This window comes from Canis lupus, chromosome 34, assembly GCF_048164855.1.
Source record: "Canis lupus baileyi chromosome 34, mCanLup2.hap1, whole genome shotgun sequence".
NCBI classification, from domain to species: Eukaryota; Metazoa; Chordata; class Mammalia; order Carnivora; family Canidae; genus Canis; species Canis lupus.
This window is the reverse complement of record NC_132871.1, coordinates 26099919-26121573: the sequence shown is the minus strand read 5'-3', so window position 1 is coordinate 26121573 and position 21655 is coordinate 26099919. Positions and strand designations below refer to the sequence as shown.

The window sequence follows — 21655 nt, the reverse complement described above, 5'->3', positions numbered from 1 at the left end:
AGAAGGAGAAGCGGGCTCCTCGCAGGGAGCCCAGTGCGGGACTCCATCCCAGGACCTCAGGACCACGACCTGAGCCAAAAGCAGATGCTCAACTACTGAGCCACCCGGGTGCCCCTATCAAATAGTTCTATTCCCAATGCCACCATGAATTATTTGCAGAACCTCTGTTAGAGTCTCTAAAATGTATGCTAAGGACTGGAAAAATTACATAAAAAAACTGAGAACATGAGGCCAAGAATGCTTTAGCTGTTTGTCCTAGAAATTAAAGAGGAAAGAATCAAGTCCATGTCTTCTCAGGTAAGAAGAGCCACTAGGGAAGGGGGTGTCTGGGTGGCTCAATGGGAGAACTTCACCTTTTGATCTCAGGGTCATAGATTCAAGCCCCACATTGGGTATAGAAATTACTTTAAAAATAAACTTGGGGCACCTGGGTGGCTCAGTGGTTGAGTGTCTGTCTTTGGCTCAGGTTGTGATCCTGGGATCCTGGGATCGAGTCCCACATCGGGCTCCCTGCATGGAGCCTGCTTCTCCCTTTGCCTGTGTCTCCACCTTTCTGTGTCTCTCATGAATAAATAAATAAACTTAAAGAAAAAGGGATGGGGGCTACTGTGAAAGAAGATGCTCTTCCTCCAGAAGAGTGATAGCAAAAAGATGAAACTGTCATTTCTATTTTCTGGTCAACATAAAATGGCCTGACTAGACAAGAAGAGAAAAAAAATGGGACTGAAATATATTTTGTTTATTAATAAATCATTATGATTTATTTGTGGGTTTTTTTAATGTGTAAAGTTCATTTCCTGTGCTTGCACATGTATTTGTCGTGGCTGACTGGACTGACAAGTGATTGCCCATTAGCTTAGCTTAGACGTTCCTGGCCGTTCCATTAACGTGCATAACCCCAATTTGGATCTAACCGTCTAGAGCAGGGCATTTGCCTTTGGCCACCTCAGTTCAGAGTCATTCGGTCAAAATAGCTAAATCATATCTTAGAATGCCATGTGAAGTTCAACAGGAAATCCTTTCAGGTTTGTGCTCATGAAACCCTTTGTGGTAAAGGTGAAGACCAGAAAGAACAGCAATAATAGAGCCCAACCCTTTTTATTTTGCACACACACACACACACATATACACATACTTATTCACAGATATATTCTGATTTCTTTCTACTAAAGATTTTGTTTATTTGAGAGATAGAGCATGAGCTAGGGGGAGGGGCAGAGGGAAAAAGAGACTCCCTGCTGAGTGGGAGCCCAACATTGGGCTCGATCCCAGGACCCTGAGATCATGATCTGAGCCAAAGACAGATGCTTAACCCACTGAGCCACCCAGGTATCCCTAGATATATTCTGATTATAAAAATAACACACTTTGTGACTATCAAACATTTTAGAAAACCCTCCCCAATTTCGATTACCAAGTATTCACTGTTAGCTTTTTGTTATATATTCCTCTAGATTGTTTTCTGCACAACTACATTTATTTTAAGAGCATTACTTATACAAAGATAATTTAAAGAAATCCAAACCAAGATTTTGACCCTGGGTATTAATACTCCCACACTGATTAGAGGGAGGAAATTAAGTGAGAGGATATATCTAAATATCTCTAAGGATATATCTAAATAATTCATTAACTTTTAAAGAATGAATCTAAGGTTGTTTCCTTTGATGGTTTTTAAGAGAACATGATAAAAATTAATGTAAAAGTAAAATAGAATTACAGAATTATCTGATTCTATATAAAGATTAACAACAATGTTTCAAAGAAAGTTAATACATTTCATTCATGACTGTGACAGGGTTCGGAACACACTACCCCCAAATATGGCCCCTTGGCATATTGAATATTTCAAGCTAAAGGAACTTGGGAAATGGCAGGTGCAGGAAGGACTCTGATCTTCCCTTCCGCCCTGTAGCAGGTCATAAGACTCTCAGATGAGAAGCGCTCTCCCTATACTCGGAGAAAAGGAGCATCCTTTCCTTCAAAAACAGAGGAAGAGGCACCTGACTTAACCAGTCAGTTAAGTTTCTGACTCTTGATTTTGACTCAGGTCAGGATCTCAGGGTGGTGGGATCAAGCCCCACTTTGGGCTCTGTGCTGGGTGTGGAGCCTGATTGGGATTCTCTCTCCCCTGCTCCTCCTGTCCCTACCCCTGTCTAAAACGGAAAAAAAAAAAAAAAAAAAAAAAACAGAGGAGTCCAAACAGGCATTGCTAAGCTTCCCCTAGCTTAGTACTCTGAATTTGTGTACTTTTGTCCTCTCACATTTTTCCAGGACTTTCCCTTCTTCCTTAAACCCGGGGTAAAAAACAAAACAAAAACAAAAAACCCCAAACAAACCCAGGGTAAAACCACTCAGGTTTAACCATTTCCTGGGATCTTCATTTCCTAATGAAGGCTCTTGCATTACATAAGATTAAGATTAAATAAATTTGTATGCCTTTCCCTGGCTAATCTGTTTTTTGTTATAGTATCCCAATCAAGAACCTAGAAGGGTTGAAGAAAGATTTTTTCCTACCCTACAATAGAAAATTTTACTTTGATAGAAATGTCTTCTAAATAATACAATAAAGTACATGCCCTAATGTCTTAGCCATCTGATTATGAAAATGGTGATTAATAGGGGCACTTGGGTGGCTCAGTGGTTGAGCATCTGCCTTCGGCCTGGGGCGTGATCCCGGGGTCCAGGAGTGAGTCCCACATCAGGCTCCCCGCTGGAGCCTGCTTCTTCTTCTGCCTGTGTCTCTGCCTCTCTCTGTGTCTCTCATGAATAAATAAATAAAATCTTAAAAAAAAAAACCAAGAAAATGGTGATTAATAACCAGTAGAAAATTAGTATCAAGATATCTTGTTTGTCTAGACCCAACCTATTCCAGAAAGCTTAAGAAAACCTTTAACACAAATGTTTTGTATCACCTTGTATGCAATTTCTTTTGGTTATAAAAATATTTTGGGTAACAAAAAGATACCCAGACCTGTTTTGGAAGATCAAGTAATGCCACCAAATTTATAATAACAAACAGCAACAACAAACAAAACAACAGGTGGCCCCAGAATTAGATTCCCTAAAGGCAGAGGCAACTTTTAATTTAATAGCTGTTTTTCTTTTTATATTTTACTCTTTAGTTTTAAAATAACAATACTGATTAAATAATTTTAGACATTATGTACTCCCTTTCTGCTATGGAAGATAAGGATTTAATATCCTTTTACCACTCCTGCGTACACACCCACACACTCATGCTCTTCCCACTGTACCATGTATTTGAATCATAATCGTGTATTAAATGAATATTCAGTTTTTACAATAGAATAATGCAAATATTGCTTACAAGTAAGTAGTGCTTTGTATACATTTCTTTTTTTATACTTTCATTTTTCTAGGAGCTAAATACTGCTTATTTATTTGTTTTGTTGTTTTTGCATGAGTGAGTGGGGATTGTGCGTGCATGTGCATATTATTTTTCTATACTTCTCTAATTCTCTTACCAGCAACATTGTCAAGCACCTCAAGTTTTCTTGTAGGTTTTGTTTTTGCTTTTGCTTTTGCTTTTAATGGAGACATCTCTCCTAGATCCTTCCATCCTTCTGTTTCTACCTGGAGTGGTTGATCTCTAGAACTGCTAGATTTTTGTCAGCCTCGTATTTTTTTGACCATGACTCTAGACATTCAATTTGCCTCTTTCCTTTGCTGGAATTCTTGTATTCTTTTTTTTTTTTTTTTTTTTTAAATTTTTATTTATTTATGATAGTCACACAGAGAGAGAGAGAGAGAGAGAGGCAGAGACATAGGCAGAGGGAGAAGCAGGCTCCATGCACCGGGAGCCCGACGTGGGATTCGATCCCGGGTCTCCAGGATCGCGCCCTGGGCCAAAGGCAGGCGCTAAACCACTGCGCCACCCAGGGATCCCGGAATTCTTGTATTCTTATTCACATCTTCCTCTTTCTTGGTTTATTCCTCATCTTTGGTAGCATACATGTTCTGAAAGATTCCTGGAAAAAAAGATATAAAGAAGGCAAAGTTTTTGAGATTTGTCTGTTTGAAAATATCTTTTTTTCTAACTTTCTAACTTCTAACTTCGTATTTGATAGATTAGCTGAGCAAAGAATTGGATTGGAAAGATATTCCCTCAGAATTATGAAGGTTTAGCGCCTGGTGTTGAGAGTTCTATGCCACTTTATTTCCTCATGACCTTTCTTTTTCTTTCTGGAAGCTTTTAAATTCTTTTTATCCCTACTGGGGATTTGCAGTGCTGTGTCTTGGTATGGGTCATTTTCATTTCCCAATCCCATCCTCTATTCTGGGATGTGTTCATATATCTATCCATGATGGTTCATTTTATGGGTCAGCTTGGCTGGGTCACAATGTGCCCAGATACGTGGTTGAACATTATTGTGGGTGCATCTACGGCTGTTTCTGGATGAGATTAACATTTGAATCAGTAGACTGAGTAAAAGCAGATTGCCCTCAGCAGTGTGGGTAGGCTTCATTCAATTCATGGAAACTCCAGGCACAGAAGAAAATGTTGTATTAGAATTCACTTTCTCTGCCTGACTGCCTACTACCTTTGGACTCAGACTTGAACTGAAGCTATACCATTGGCTCTCCTGGGTTTCTAGCTTGCTGATTGCAGATCTTGGGACTGATTGGCCTCCATATTCAAGTAAGCTGATCCTTTATAATAAATATATTACATTTATATGTATCTATACTTTTGGTTCTGTTTTTCTGGAGAACCCAGACTTGAACAGTGTCTGACAATTTCTGCCTCTCTTTTGTCCTCTTCTTGAAATCAGATACTGAACCTCTTGAATTGCCCTTCTTCTCTTCCCTTTCCTAATTTTTTGTTCTACTTTTGAGAGATTCTTCAACTTTCTCTTTCAACATCTCTACTGAATTTTTAATTTAAATCAATATGTATTCTTTTAATTTCTAAAGCACTTTCTTGTTCTTTAATCATTCCATTGTCGTAGCACACTGTTTTAATCCCAAGAAAGCAGTAGCATTACTTACCTTTGGGAGGATATTAATAGTTTGAGATTTTTGTAGAGGCTGCTTTCAGGCAACAGGCTTGAGCAATGGAAACTTGATCAAGGTAATAGGGCCCATGATGACCCCCAAATTGAATGCAAATAGGCTCATTAAACAACTCCTCTCAAAACAGCCATAGACCCTAACTGACCAATCAGCTACTTACAACCAAGTACAATTCCTAAGATGACCAACAAAAGGAGGAAATTCCATACTTCCATACTTCCTCACTCGGCCCTGTAACTATAGCCCCTCACCACCACCCTATCACAGTCTCTGCTCTGCTGTTCTGACCACTGCTTCCCTGCAGTGTATTCCATAAACTTCTATCTCCATTGTTCTGCCTTGGGTGAATTCTTTCACAACCTGTGCCACCAGCCTCCACCCGACCTGGACGTCCCATAGTTTTCTTCTGCTCCTGGCATAGGCTTTGATTCTCCTGAGTTTCCTTTTTTCTGTTGTTTTATTACTTTTTTTTAATATAAGAAATTTTCCTCAAAAGTCTTCCAGTTCGTGTTAAAACTGAGGTGCTCGGGGCACCTGGGTGGCTCAGTCTGTTTAAGTGTCTGCCTTCGGCTCAGATCATGTGATCTCGGGGTCCTGGGATTGAGCCCAGCATTGGGCTCCCTGCTTGGCAGGGAATCCGCTCCTCCTTCTCTCTCTGCATGCTCTCTCTCGCTCTCTCGCTCTCTCGCTCTCGCTCTTGCTTTCACTCTCTCTCAAGTAAATAAAAAATAAAATCTTAAAAACAACAACAACAACAACAACAAAAAAAACCTGAGGTGCTAAAAGCCTGACTGGAAGCTTTAAGTCCACAAACAGGGTTTGTCGAACGGTGAGGTTCATGGTAGGGTTATCAGGTGGAGCTTGGACGTTTTCCTGGACAACCCTAAAAGTCATTAGGTCTTTTTCTTGGGTCTTTTCGAAAGAAATACTATCCAGTCTGCTGGGAGAGAACTAGAAGCTTCCCTGCCAGCTTCCTGGGGATTAAGGAGAGGAAAAGGCCTGGGTGTTCCCATGTGGTAGACAGCCTTTCACTCAATCTCACTGTCTTCTGTCCAGTGCCTCATCACCACCTTCAGCTGTGCCTGTCATCAGCCCTCAGTCCAGGGTCTCTTTGGCATAATTTCTCCATCACCAAACCTCTCATGTCCTTCTTGAGTTGGGGATGTAATCACTGGGCTTCAGTGGGTGGGCTTTAATTGCTCCTTGTGCCAACTCTCAACTAATTTTCCTATGTTTGTCTCACATCTTGCCCCTCCTTGGAAGGTCTCTAACTTCTGACTCTTTCAGGTGTTCTGGGCCACGAATCAGTTTGCTTTTCACTGGCAAGCACCTCTGCAGAAACGTTAGCTTAAATTTTCACTGCTCTAATAATTCAGTGACTACCTCTTGTCCACTTTTAACATTCTAGAATTTTATTGTCTCTAATCCTCTATTGTGGTCTCTGTTCTTCTTGCCCTGTATTGTCACTTTATGTCTTTACTGTCATTTTGGTGAGGTTTCAGGAGATAGCATAAATGAATACAGAACACATGTTCTAAGAGATACACAAGAGTCCTTTGCCATATGTAAGCAGAGAGAGCAAAGCATGAAAAGTATGGTTCTCTGTTCTGCCAGGGTGCTGGCTGTAGGCTGGTACACTCGGCCTCCCCAGTCTACTCCTCACGATTACACATACACAGAACATTTGATTCTGTATTTTTTGTTCTGGTTTTGATTTTTTCACTTAGCCAAATGTCTTGGAGCTGTATCCATATTCATATTTATAGGCCTATCTCGTTCTTTTTAATGACTACATAGTATTCAACAGTATGAATTTATCATGATTTATTCAACCATTATTTAACCATTTCCCCACTCTTTTTAAATTTTATGCATACACAGACACACATCTATATATGTACACATTTGTATAGCCTTAAAAGTTAACTAAATTAAGTGACTAAAATGGCATAAATATAAAATTATATTTATGCAAAGAAGGGATCAAAGGAAGGGCAATATCATATACATAGAAATCTTTGCTGTTGGCTTATACCTAATAGTGAATGAATGGAAGCATCTGCAATGCCTCAAAAATCAGAGATATTAGGATTCTCCTTCAGTTGAAGATACACTATAAATTAAGCTATAGCAGACTTGAAACTCTGTAAGCCCACAGACAGAGATTTATGTAAATGAAAAACTAGGATTCAATTTACAATTTATATTTTTACAAAACAGGTAATGTATTCTCTGCTAATCAGATTTTATGTCAATCAGAGTCCTGACAGGAAACAGATGGCACTTTCCAGTGGGGAACAGAGGAGAATTTAAGCAGGGGACCATTTTCAGTGGTGTACGAGGGTGCAAGGACCCTTCCTTGAACACCAGAATGGGACGGTCGAAGACTTTGGGGCTACAACAGAGAGAGCCTTTGCCACTCTTGTGCCTGAGGGTCAAGAAACAAGAGAGTTACTGGGCTCAGAGAGTAAGTCTAGCTGTAAGACAGGCAATCTGCAGGAGCTGTGGCTTTGTGGAGGGACCCAGCTGACCTTCAGCACCCAGAGGAGGAGGAGGAGCTGAGGGGAAACATCTGATTTCACTCATCATCCTGCAGTTTTGCTAAATCTGGCAACCCTAGGTGGGTAAGAGTAGAGAGTCAATCTGGAGAGGCAGATGGAGAACACTCCTCCTACCTGAAGGAGCAGTGTTGTACTGCGCTCATTAGTAGCCGTGCCTATGGACCTTGGGGCAAAGTCGGTCGCTAAGAACCGCAGACAATGTACTTATCCAATCATAATAATGAGTTCATTAAGTCAGCTCTGAAAGTTGCACACATCTTGGCTTATAATTCCAATTATAGAGAAAAGAGACTACATATAAAACAAGTCAATAAAAATGAAAAAGCAAACTTTTCATTAAAAGAGTCAGTAAAAATGAAAAAGTAAAAACATCCCCTTGTTGTCTCTTCTCATTAGTATTTGGTTTCCTTATTATTCCAGCCCCTGGGTCTTCATCAGTAGCTGAGTGGAATGTCTCCATCCAGGCGTTAGGAAAAAAATGTCATGGCAAATAGAGGCTAAACAGACCAGAGAATGCAAGAAGGATAACTTGAGCAAAAGGTGAGAACAATCCTTACATTTATAATAAATATTAATTCATGACAGAAACAACATACAAAGGAGAGTATGGATGGGGCCAATAAGAAAGCAGAGTCCCTCATAAATTACTAGGACTGAATAGTAGTATGGTAATTCCTAAGCATCAATCTAATTTATGAGTAAAATTGATTTTAATTTATAAGCAAATAGAAAAAAAATAGAGTCAGAGTGTCTGCTGTTATTCTTACCTTAAAATAATAAATCTGAGGGGTGCCTGGGTTGCACAGTTGTTTGGGCATCTGACTCTTGGTTTCAGCTCATGTTGTGATCTCAGGGTCATGGGATCGAGCCCCACCTTGGGCTCCATGCTCAGTCTATAGTCTGCTTGGGACCCCCTCTCCCTCTGCTCCTCTCCACTGTGCGCTCTCGCTCTCTCTAAAAGTAAATAAGTAAATCTTTAAAAAAAAACTAATAAATATGATTAGATGGGGGGAGAAAAAGAGCCCAGAGGGACCACTAAGTTTTTATAGGTTTGGAAACTATTTTTTTTTCCCTTAAAAAGTCTTTTCAAACTTAAAGACAGATTTGACTTATTCCATTTCCATAGTTCATCTATTTGCTGCCAAAATATGACATTTTTATAGGTTTAACATGTTATACTTTTTATTACAATTTTTTAAAATAAAAAGTACTGAGGAGGAAAAATCATTTTAAGTTTCTGCCATTTGACTCAACAGCTGTAAGAGAGCTTGAACTCATTTTTAGTGATAAACTACTGCATATCTTGATGCCTGGGAAAGTCCAAGTTCCTGGTTTCCAAATAATGACCCACATCACGTAGTGATCTACCTGGGATAGACCACTTTTTAACATATCCTTTCTATGTGACCAAATTATTTTCAGTACTAGTTACAAAATAAAAATAATAGCAAAAAATCCTCAAAGTGACATTTTTATTATATTATTTATTATCTTATTATCTATTTCTTTTTTTAAGAAAAGATTTTATTCATTTATTTAAGAGATTAAGAGAGCGGTCAGGAGAGAGAGCAGGGAACCCAACCCGGGGCTCAATCAAGATCATGACCTGAGCCAAAGGCAGATGCTTAACTGGCTGAGGCACCCAGACAACTCTCATATTCTCTATTTCTAAAAGTAATCATGTCAGTAAAAAGCAAAATAAACATTACAAAAAAAGAGTTGGATTGTTCTGCTTAATTATATTATACTAGGTCTTTTTTTAAAGTGTGTGTGTGTGAGGGAGGATATATAAAGAAAGGTTTCCAAAAATTGTGACTATAAGGGGATAAGACAAGGAATTTGGCAGTGATGGAATAATTCTGTGTCTCAATTGTGGTGGTGGTTACACAAATCCACACGTCATAAAGTTGTATAGAACTGTATATGCACCCACAAATGAATGCATGCAAAACTGATGAACAGGGAATGAGGGCCATGGATCGCACCAAGGTCAGTTTCCTGGGTTTGATATTGCACTGTCGTTAGGTTAAGATTCCAACATTGGGAGAACTGTGTGAAGAGTATCGGGATCTCTATGCACTATTTTTTACAACTTTTTGTGTTAATTTCAAAAATTCTTTCAAAGGTTACGTACTCTGTGATTCCATTATTTTGATATTCTCAAAAAGACAAAAGTATGGTCACAGAGAACAGACAGGGGTTGCCAGGGGTAGGGAAAGGATAGGACTACAGAGGAATAGCACTGGGAGATTTGAGGGGTGATAGAACAGTCCTGTATCTTGACTCTGGTTGTGGTTACACGAATCTATACATGTGTTAAAATTCGTAGAACTGCATATCAACAAAAATGTCAATTTTACTACGTATTAATTTTTTAAAATGTTACCTTAAATATTTTTTGAAAACTGTTGAAAGCTTTGGAATCAGGCACTTTCACTTCTATACTGGAATATTGCTCTCATTTATGTGAGGAACCTAAAAAACAAAGCAAAACAGAAACAGACTCATAGCAGATTCAGGAATTGGTTACCAGAAGGAGGATGAGTTGGAGTTGAAGGGGATTGAGGTACAAACTTCCAGTTATGAAATAAATAAGTCACCAGGATATAATGTACAGCATGGATCCCTGGGTGGCGCAGCGGTTTGGCGCCTGCCTTTGGCCCAGGGCACGATCCTGGAGACCCGGGATCGAATCCCACATTGGGCTCCTGGTGCATGGAGCCTGCTTCTCCCTCTGCCTGTGTCTCTGCCTCTCTCTCTCTCTCTCTCTGTGTGACTATCATGAATAAATAAATTTTAAAAAAATTTTTAAAAAATGTACAGCATAAGGAATATAGTCAAATAATATTATAATTACTTTGTATGGTGACAGATGGTATCTTATCATGGAGATCATTTCATAATACATGAAAATGTCGAATTTTGTACACCTGAAATTAACAGGATACTATATGTCAATTATACTTCTATACTGTACTGCTTTATCTGATTCCAGATTTTTCACTGAGCTATTTTATAACTCAATTTGTAGATATGTGATAGCAATGCAAAATAATTATTTATTGTCATGCAAATAAATTCTATAGTAGAATTATGGTATGGGAGTTTAAATTGACTTCCCCCACACCCCTTCACCCCAGTGAAAAATGCCAGTTTTGTGTCCCTTTGTAAATTCATTTTAACATTTCTTTGCTCTAAAATGGTGGTTCTGGGATCCCTGGGTGGCGCAGAGGTTTGGCGCCTGCCTTTGGCCCGGGGCGCGATCCTGGAGACTCCGGATCGAGTCCCGCGTCGGGCTCCCTGCGTGGAGCCTGCTTCTCCCTCTGCCTGTGTCTCTGCCTCTCTGTCTCTCTGTGTGACTATCATGAATAAATAAATAAAATCTTTAAATAAATAAATAAATAAATAAATAAATAAATAAATAAATAAAATGGTGGTTCTTTTGACTTTTCCTTTCAACTAGTTATACTTTATTTCCAATCTCTCCACTAAATAATAAATTAAGTAAAATCTTTAACATGGGTTCATCTTATATTTGCTTGAGAGTCATGGTTTTGCCATTTTTAGAAATCTATATTTTAACAATTTTATAGCTAGAAAACGCTGAAAGACAATGCAAAAGTGTAATAAAATCACTCTCCACAGCATCTTATATACTAAGGCATTTGAGCTATTCTTAATTATCTGGAATTGTAGTGTCTTATAAATAAATTGTTCTGATAACCAAAGAAAGTTTCTATTACCCTTATTAATAATGCTTTGAACAGGGACACTTGGGTAGCTCAGCGGTTGAGCATCTGCCTTTGGCTCAGGGTGTGATCCTGGGGTCCTGGGATTGGGCTCCCTGCATGGAGCCTGCTTCTCCCTCTGCCTGTGTCTCTGCCTTTCTCTCCCTCTCTGTGTCTCTCATGAATAAATAAATAAAATCTTTTAAAAAAATAATGCTTTGAACAGAGGAGGTTCTTAGTAACTATTTGCTAAGTGAATTAATAGAATTGGTATTTCATCTGAGATTGCTCAATCAGATGGAAAGACAGCCTTTAACTTTGCACTTGTGGGCTGAGATGAAGATCCACAATGCTCTTCATTACTTATTTATGGTTGTTCCAAACTTTGTCTGAATATCATTAATCTAAATCGTGGAGGTATTAGAAATTTACTGTACACCTTTGCCTCTCACAAATACTTCCCCTGCCACTACACCACAAGAACTCATCCTTTGCATTGTTTTATTTTAGTCAGAGTTTACAGAGAGAAAAGAAAACTTTCCTTTTTATGTCTCCATCAAAACCACTGAAATCCCTGGTAGAGGTAGGGAGAACCTGTAGGCACCCACATAAGAGCAGGAATAATCTGAATGTCTAAAAGGAAACTGAATGCTTCGAATTAAAATAAAATTTCCGGGGGGGGGGGGGAGGAATGAAAAAAATAGTTCTAATTGGATAAAAGTAAGAGATTTTTCAAAAAGCAGATGGGTGGGTTTAAGAGAGTATTTAGCTGACAGTCCCCCATGGGAGTGACTGTAAAGCCCTGGTTGATTTTTGTGTACTCCTTGGTGAAGACAGAATGATTATGCCTTGGCACAGTTTTAAAACAGGAAGAATGAAGGTTTTAAATCACTGTTTTATTGAAGGAAAACCGTAGTCTGCACCAGAGGATTCAAAAAACCCAGGAAGTGAAGTGTAGCCAACTGCTGCCTGGGGGCAGAGCGGGGGCCAGGTCTGTACCTGGATCCAGACCAAGTCTGTTTCAAGTTTATTTGATTGAGAATTTTACTTTGAAAAGAGTACTTCACGGGACCTTTGGGAGCTGTCAAACGCTGCCCCCGGGCAGAAGATTAACTGCTCTGCGGACCAGCGGGGAGAAGCCTAGTAAATCAGAGGCCCCTTGTTTGTGGGTCTGTAGGCTTACAGGTGGCTGTGTAACAGGCTGTGCCTCTCTGCGGGGCCTGCGGGACTTCACCGTTTATGGGTCAGAACTAACTGTGTGATGCAAAGGAGCATGTGAATCCATTTTCCAAACTGTGGATTGAAAAGGGGGCTTGAATGAGCCTTCAAAAGAAAAGTTTCCTTGAATTATCTGTCTTCTGGAAGGATCCCCAGGAAGCTGGTAGCAGTGGTGGCTTCTGGGGAGGGGAGCAGCCCTTCCGTATCTTATTGAGGGGGACGGTCAAGTGTAGCAGTTAGGAGCATGGTACTGGAAGCCTTGGTGTGTCCTTTAGTTGTGTGGGTTTTCAGCCTGCAAGGGTCTCAGCTGTAAAATGAGGATTATAATGAGGCTTGAATGAGTTAATTATATGGAAAGTGGAACAATGGATATAGCACTATACAACTATTGGCTTTTATCATTACGTGTATTTGCATGTATTATTGAAAAAAATCAATTTTATGGGTTTTTAAAAAAGATTTTATTTACTTATTTATTCATGAGAGATACAGAGAGGGGGGCAGAGACACAGACAGAGGGAGAAGCAGGCTCCATGCAGGAAGCCTGATGTGGGACTTGATCCCGAGACCCCAGGATCATGACCTGAGCCAAAGGCAGACACTCAAACACTGAGCCACCCAGGTGCCCCTAACTTTATGTTTTTATAAAATACTAGAAATATCTCTATAAAGCAAATAATTATCTTCTACTCTCTTAGTTTTCTGGGATTTTCTTGTTATAAGTGACAGTTTCTCACAGTAAGCCACAACTACACTGCTCCTTCCTCCCTCTGGCTCCCTTCTTTGCATATCTCTTCCGTGATCCTGCTCTCTGCCAGGGCAGGGCTCCCTTCACATCTGTGGTGGCCTGGAAGTGTGAGGGGTCATTTCTATTAGCTAACTTCTCCAGATAACACCTGACTGCTCCCCAGAAAGTTTATCAGGAGTAGAGGAAATGAAATAATATTTACTATCCCTCAGGCAATCCCCTGCATTGCAGGCGCCCACAAAAGAGAGGAAGAAGCTGTCTTCCTCCATTTTATTGTGCAATTAGTAAAGGCAAGGGAATGCCTTCTCAAATTTATGCCCAAGGGCATGGATGTTAAACTGGAACCACTACCCTCCTTTCTTCGTTAAAAAAATTTTCAAATATACAGAGAGGTAAAGGGAATATAGCTTAATGAACCCCCATATATCCAGGGCCTAGATTTAATGATGTGAACCCCGCGATATTTGTTCCTTGTTTTATTTATTTATTTTTAAAGGTTGTATTTATTTATTCATGAGAGACACAGAGAGAGAAGCAGAGCCACAGGCAGAAGGAGAAGCAGGCTCCTCGCAGGGAGCCTGATGTGGGACTTGATCCCGGGGACTCCAGGATCACGCCCTGGGCTGAAGGCGGCGCTCAAGGCCTGAGCCACCCAGGCGTCCCTGCTCCCTGCTCCTTGTTTTAAACAAAATTAGAGAGCATGACTCTTTTCCCTTCTTTTCTTTTTTTTTTTTAAAAACAACTTTATTGAGGTATAGCTCACATAGCATACAGTTCACCCATTTAAAGAGCACAATTTAATGTGTTTTAGTCTATTTGCAGATATGTCCAACCATGACCACAATCTTTGAAAACATTGTCATTGCCTAAAAAGAAACTTTAAATCCTCTAGCCGTTAACCCCACTTCCCTCCACATCCCCAGCCCTAGTCAACTACTAATCTACTTTCTGTCTCTGTTATATATTTGCCTGTCCTAGACATTTCAAATAAGTGGAATCATAACATATGGCCTTTTGTTACTGGCTGCTTTCATTTAACATAATATTTTCAAGGCTTATCCATGTTGTGACATGAGTTAATACTTTATGGCTAATATCCCACTGTTTAGGTATACTGTATTCATTCATCAGTTGATGGATATTTGGGTGTTTTTTTTTTTTTCTAGTTATACTCATTCATTATTTTGAAATGAGTTTGAATCTCAGTCCACAAAATAAGTGTCACCTCATTTTCTATACAGAACTTCTTTTGAAAGAAGAAGCACCTATCCCACTAAACAGTGGAAACTTAATCACGGTTAGGATGGGCTTTCCACCTTTCCCCAGGGTGGTGTCCGTGTTCCTGAAGGTTTACAGAGTGTAGACCCATGTGGAGTGGTAGGTCTTGGGTCCCTGGATTGCTATCACTCCATGGCATCCACTGAGACATCCAGATGGCCCTCTGTCCACTCAGCTCATGCAGATCAGTGCTAGATCTCCCATCAGCCTGGAACATGATGTCCTTAGGCCCCTGGCTCTTTGGGCCTTGTCAGTGTATTCCTGAGCACATCAGAAATATTCTATGGCTCCAATTTTTAGCAGGGAGATTAGGCATTCCATGGGGCCATTTTACATCTGATTGTCCAGACTCCTGCTATGTAATGTGGCCTCCTCCACCTCCAGGTGGCTGCTGAATACATAACGGAAATATAGCTACTCCAAATTGGGATGTGCTAGGGCTATAGAACATGTACTAGATTTCAAACACTTTGTGCAAAGAATACAAAATATCTCATTAATGATTTCTATATTGATCACATATTGGAACAATAATATTTGAATATGCTGGGTTAAATAAAAATACTTTATTAAAATCAATTTCACCAGTTTCTTTTTACTTGGTTTAATGTAGGTACTAACTAGAACAGTGAAAATTACATACATGGCTCAAATTATATTTCTGTTGGACAGTGTGCTGGCCTAGACTCTCCACGTGGCCATTTCTTCCCTACTCTTCTAACACCACACCAAAGCAGGGAGTGTTCTGGTGTTTTATTAACTCGGCAAGCTCTATTCTGGAATGGAATTCAGCAGGGTGGGATTCACCAGTAATTCACCAGGCCCCTTTCCTGGGAGGGAACTCACACCAGTATCTCACTTGTTTCCTTTTCCTTTCTTTTCTTTTTCCAGTTAGACAGTATTTAGTCAAGGGTAATACAGCCTTCTAGCCAGTCTTCTTCTTCTTCTTTTTTAAAGATTTTATTTATTTATTCATGAGAGATACAGAGAGAAAGAGAAGCAGAGACACAGGCAGAGGGAGAAGCAGGCTCCATGCAGGGAGCCGGACATGGGACTTGATCCCGGGACTCCTGGATCACACCCTGGGCCAAAGGCAGGCACTAAACCGCTGAGCCACCTAGGGATCCCCCTAGTCAGTCTTCTAAATCTGTGGTTTATACCCCACCTGAGCTTTTGAAAATCAAAAGCCAATCATTGGACTCTGATCCTACTGGGTTCTTCTTACCCGGAGGCAGTCTGTGTACAGAACACCCCAGCCACTGCCAGAATGGGGGACTTTTATGGAGGAACAGGAAAAACCGAAAATGAAAACGGCATCAGTTACTGTACCAAACCACCTTTTATCTGTCATTCCAGAAACGGCTTGTGCAATGATTCTGTGTCGAACGCTATGCCAGGATCTAGGAATACCAGGATGAATGAGAGCTGGGTCCTACTCTCAGAGAGAACTGACCTAATGGGTGATTTGAGAATGTAAATCCATGGGTGCAGTGGAATGTCGGGGGCTCTGCAGCTCAAACATCTGTTCAGGCTACCATAGGGCACAAGGAAAGAGCTAGCCTGGCCAATTCTGCTGTAGGGTGGGGGCAGAGCTACCAGGAAATGAAGTCAGAGCACTGGGGAAACCCAAGGCACTATGGAAACTAAACACTTCATCACGGACTGTGTTAGTGCCTCAGGAAAATATCTCTTTCTGAGCCTTGGTTTCCTCAACTGAAAATGATGTGGATGATTTTGAGCTGTTCTCTCTGCCTCAAAGCATTGTTGTGAAAGAGAAATGTTCAACAAATATGCCAAACTGTTAACATGGTTTGGCATTGGTGGTGGGATTGTGGGTGACTATTATTCTGTTCTTAATATTCTGAATTACCCAATTTTATATAATAAACAAGTATTTTATAGTCCTCTTTTTTTGTAAAAAAAAAAAAAAAACAATTTTATTTTAAATTTTGCCTTTGCTGCCAAAGTTCTTGAACTAATGGTCTATACTGGCTCCCTCTACTTCCTCCCCATCCACTGAATCCAACCATTGTAATCTGGCTTCCACCCCCTCATCTAAAGGTCTCCAATGGCCTCCCACTTGCTAAGGCCAATGACCTCTTTTCAACCCTTGTCCAACTTGACTTCTCCACATCATTAACACAGCTCCTTAAACTGTCTGAAAAGCATTGTCTGAGTCATAGTGGTAATGTATTTACACTACAGAACACAAAAACAAAAACAGAATCCTAGTATCTACAGTTGCCACCACCATAATACAAACATGGCCATTTTGGAGTATTTCCTGCTAGTCTTTTCATTCAAGCATATTTTTGCATCAGTATGGCAAAAATATATATACAATTTTGAATTTACCACTTCCTTAAACCTCCTTATTTCCACAAAACAATTCTTTCCTGGGTTTTCCACAAGTCACCCATCTCTCAAGTTTACACATTAATACACTAATGTGCATAAGGTTTCCTAAAGAGTTTGTTAAAATGCAGATCCTTGGACTCCACTCTATCTGCTCATTCATATCCTATTTCATTAGGATTGATTTGGCCCCAAGAGCCTATGTTTTCTGCTTTCTGCAGCATGTGGTCCAAAGACCATACCAAAAGACACTGCAGCAGACACATGTCTTGATGGCAACCAGCTAATCAAGCAACCAAAAACCAAAAACAACCTCGCAAACCCAAACCAGAGATTCCTAGTCATTGCATTCTTTAGGGCTAGGATTTGAGTATCTGTATATTTTTTAAGTCCTCCGTGTGATTCCTTTTTTTTTTTAAGATTATATTTATTTATTCATGATAGACACAGAGAGAGAGAGGCAGAGACACAGGCAGAGGGAGAAGCAGCTCCACGCAGGGAGCCCGATGTGGGACTCGATCCCGGGTCTCCAGGACCAGGCCCTGGGCTGAAGGCGGTGCTAAAGCGCTGAGCAACCGGGCTGCCCAGCCTCTATGTGATTCTGACGAACCACTGCGTTAACTACAACCACACTATTCTTTTATGACTTAGTCTTGAAGGTCACAAACCATCGTTTGTGCGGATTCTATTGGTCTCACAGGCTAGCTGTGGTATAGCCTGGAAGATGACGCAAGGATGTAAATATTCACCTGGGGTCCTCCTCGAGGCCGGCTACCACAGTGCATGTCTGTTGTTTTTCTCTATCCTCACCCCTTTCTCTGTGTGGGGAATGCATTTCATGTTGTACAGCTGGAGTCCAACCTCTGTCATCTGAGGGGGAAGCAGGTAACCAAAACATGGCCAATTTGAATAGTCTCCTGGCCAGAGTGGCCAATCAAATGTCATCAACTGCAGCCAATCAAAATCTTTAAATTTTGATCGGTGGATTCCGAGGGAGAGAGGGTCTCTAGTCCTCTGCTATTTTGATCTCTAAGAATGATGTAATCTGGGGATCCCTGGGTGGCTCATCAGTTGAGCGTCTGCCTTTGGCTCAGAGTGTGATCCTGGAGACCTGGGATCGAGTCCCACATTGGGCTCCCTGCAGGGAGCCTGCTTCTCCCTCTGCCTGTGTCTCTGCCGCTCTCTCTCTGTGTCTATCATGAATGAATAAATAAAATCTTAAAAAAAAAAAAAAAGAATGACGTAAGCTGAAGCTTCTTGCAGCCATCGGTTCAGGTTATGTCGGAGGAGGCTGCGTGTTTAGTAAGGGCAAGTGGGGCCAGCGCACAGAGCGAAAGATGAGCAGGATGGAAAGAGGAGAAGGAGCCCCGATGAAATAATTGGAGCACCTTGGTCCATCCATGCCTAAAATGTATGCTCAGACTTTCAGGTACACGAGTCAGCACATTTTTGTTTGTTTGTTTGTTTAAGCTACTTTCAGTTGGGTTCCTACTACCCACGAGCAAAACGACTCCCAGCAAATCGGAAGGGTCTGTATCTTCTTTCTCTTGAATTTCCAGCGTCTGGTTCAATTCCTGGTCTCATTTCCAATCTGATGAATAAATTAAGTATTAGGCTTTTATATAAAATCAATCTGATACATGCAAATATTGGGGATTTGTCAAAAAGAATTTGCAACCTAGCAGCAAGCGACGGCCAGAAGAGCCCTACAGACTCTAGGACCTTGCATCGCACCAGCCCCCGCGGCAGCCTGCGGGGCTCGTGGCTGGTCCCGGGGCGCGGAGCCCGTGCCCACCCAGAAGCGGGCAGATGCGCCCGGTGCTCCCTCCGGGGCGGGGAGAGGCGGCGCGGGTGGACCGCACGCACCGGGGCCGGGAGGGCCCGCCAGCCGCGTCGCGGGCGTCAGGATGCGCGGGGGCCTCTGCCCCGCAGGCCGGGCCGGGGTCGCGGACGCCGCGGGGAGCACCTGCTGAGGCTCGAGGGGCGGCGGGACCGGGAGGAGGGGGGGGGCAGGTGACAGGTGCTCGGGAGGGAGACAGTCCGCCGCCCGCGTCCCCTCAGTGTCGCGTCTCGGGGAGCCGCCAGCGTCCGCCAGGGACGGGCCCTCACTTTTAATTCCCCGCAGAAGGCCTGCTGCCCCCATGGCCCCCCAGACCTCCTGCTGGCAGGGGCCTGTTCCCAAGCCAAGGGAGCCCGCGGAACCCCTCCTCCCGGTGGGCGCTTCGAGCCAGTCCAGTTTTCTTTGGCGCATTCAACTCCTGTGGGTCCTGAGCACATACTGACGGCTAGTTTTCAAAAAAATTCCAAAAAAAAATTTCTGGTTTATTTATTTATTTTTAAGATTTTTTATTTACTTATTCATGAGAGATACAGAGGGAGAGAGAGAGAGAGAGAGAGAGAGAGGCAGAGACACAGGCAGAGGGAGAAGCAGGCTCCCTGGGGGGACCCTGGTACTGGACTCCATCCCAGGACCCCAGGATCCCACCCTAAACCAAAGGCAGAGGCCCAACCACTGAGCGACCCGGGATCCCCCAAACTCTGGTTTCTAGATCAATGAGAGCCTGGATTCTGGAGTCAGACTGCCTGGGTTCAAATCACAGCTTGTCTACTTACTCGCTCTGCAGGATTTAGTACAAGTCCTACTTTGTGCCCCTGTGTCCTGGTCAGTAAAATGCAGTTAGGAATATGATAGTGGGGGGCCCTGGGTGGTGCAGTCCGTTTAGCCACTATCTCCGTGGTTTCAGCTCAGGTCCTGATGCCAGAGTCCTGGGATCAAGCCCCTTATCAGGCTCCGTGCTCAGCAGGGAGTCTGCTTCTCCCTCTCCCTCTGCCTCTCCCCCCACCCTTGTGTTCTCTCTGTCTCTCAAATAAACACATCTTAAAAAAAAAAAAAGAATATTATAATAGTATTTTTTAAGATTTTATTTATTTATTCATGAGAGACAGAGAGGCAGAGACACAGGCAGAGGGAGAAGCAGGCTCCACACAGGGACCCCGATGCGGGACTCAATTCCAGGTTTCCAGGATCATGCCCTGGGCCAAAGGCAGACGCTTAACTGCTGAGCCACCCGGGTGTCCCGATAATAGTATTTCTTCACAGAGTTGGGGCAGATATTAAATGCATACATGTATGCGTTTATGCTTAGAGGGTTTAGAACATGCAGTGAGCCTGTGTAATTTGTTTACATTATTATTGTTATCCAGATAAAACTACATTTTTCTCTATGAATCCTCCTTGAATCTTTGTCATTGTAATTACATTTTTTTCTATTTGGCCCTCTTCCCCCCCTCCCCCCGCCACCATTAAACACATCTCATGGTAACGATTTGTGGACCAAATGTTGGTTCACAGTCTGAAGCCAGTTTGGTGGTACACGACTGCCAGCATCTTGCCAGTTTTCGTCCATAGAGCCTGGGCCTCCCTGCCCTCCCCGGGGCCACGGCTTGGTGAGGTCTGTGAAGGTCAGTGTCTGACCAAGTTCCATGTACAAACACTGATTAGCAAATGAGCCCAAGGGTCCTTATATGCTCCCTGAGCTCAAGGCTCCCCACCAGAAGCTTGCATGAATGTTTGCCCCGACCAGGTATCACATTGTCGAAAGCAGGATCCAGCCACACTCCTCACTGGCTTCGGTGACAGGGTCCTGCACGAGGCGGCAGGCACAGGGCCAGGCCAGATAGACACCCGAGCCTCTGGATGCATGCAAAACCTAAGCCCCATTCTTTCAAAGGGGAGATTTCCTGTTCAATATACATACTTCAAAAACATGCATTTCACTTAAAACAAAAAAAAAAAAGCTATTTCTGGCATCCCTTATGCTAAAGAATAAATCCTCTAGTGTCGATTCAGAAATGAATCGTTCAAGGAGCCATAGTAGCCACAGATTCCAAGTTCTGATTAGAGCGCTTCAGGGCTCACCAACTGCCCCCTGGAGTTTGCATTCCCCATTAGAGCACTTTAAAGTGTTCATTAATAACTCCTAGGGTGAATATTAACACTAACTTTGAAAGTACTCACATATATCTTGCTGTCGAAACTGAAGTATTGAAATTATGAGAATAATTACCTAATGCCTGTGAAGCCCTCAGACTATACCTTGATTTTTTTTTTTTTTAGGTGACAGTCTACCTATTAGGTCTGATTTTTTGAAGACATTCATAGATCCCTCATTAAAGATGAATAATTAAAATAACATCAGTTGATGAAATACTCTTTGAAAGAAATCTTCACAGCTCTTGATTTTAGAATCGTTGAAAAATGTGTTTTCAGACACGTGGGTGGGATGTTAAATGATTGTACATGTGACTCAGGCACTTCAGAGGTGACACTAACTAGAGCTCTTTAATACCAGGATTATCAGTGCGAAAAGGTCTTCAAAGAAACAGATTTTAGATGATGCTTAAGTATCAATATATTGACACAGAAGATCTTTTAAACTTTTACAGTCTGTAGAAAACAACCTCGGTTTATGGTAAAAAGCCATGCAGCCAAAACGGTAGAACAGAGTTCAATGCCATGTTTATTTAGGACACACCTCACCCCTTTGCTTTTGAAACTGAGCTAAAAGTAGGTCACAGTAGGCAAAATATTAAAAGAAAATATAGATATTTATTTTTAGTGTCCTTGATGGTACATAAGTTTGGCTCTAGTTAATTGCACAGAGGGCAGCAGGGGGCACAGCTTTTCTGCAGGATAAGAGAAAGAAGGCAGAAGGCAGGAAAGATTAAGA

At 41.8% G+C, this 21655-nt stretch overlaps 1 protein-coding gene across 1 annotated transcript in view; it reads left to right on the top strand.

Moving 5' to 3' along the window:
- The window catches only part of LOC140624102 (uncharacterized), a 34813-nt gene extending 17494 nt beyond the window's left edge, over positions 1–17319 (top strand). The window contains exons 5-6 of the mRNA XM_072810851.1: positions 8019–8138; positions 15927–17319. The gene's annotated coding sequence lies outside the window, so the exon portion shown is untranslated. The remainder of the gene's footprint in view (positions 1–8018; positions 8139–15926) is intronic.
- Positions 17320–21655: the final 4336 nt, after the last annotated feature.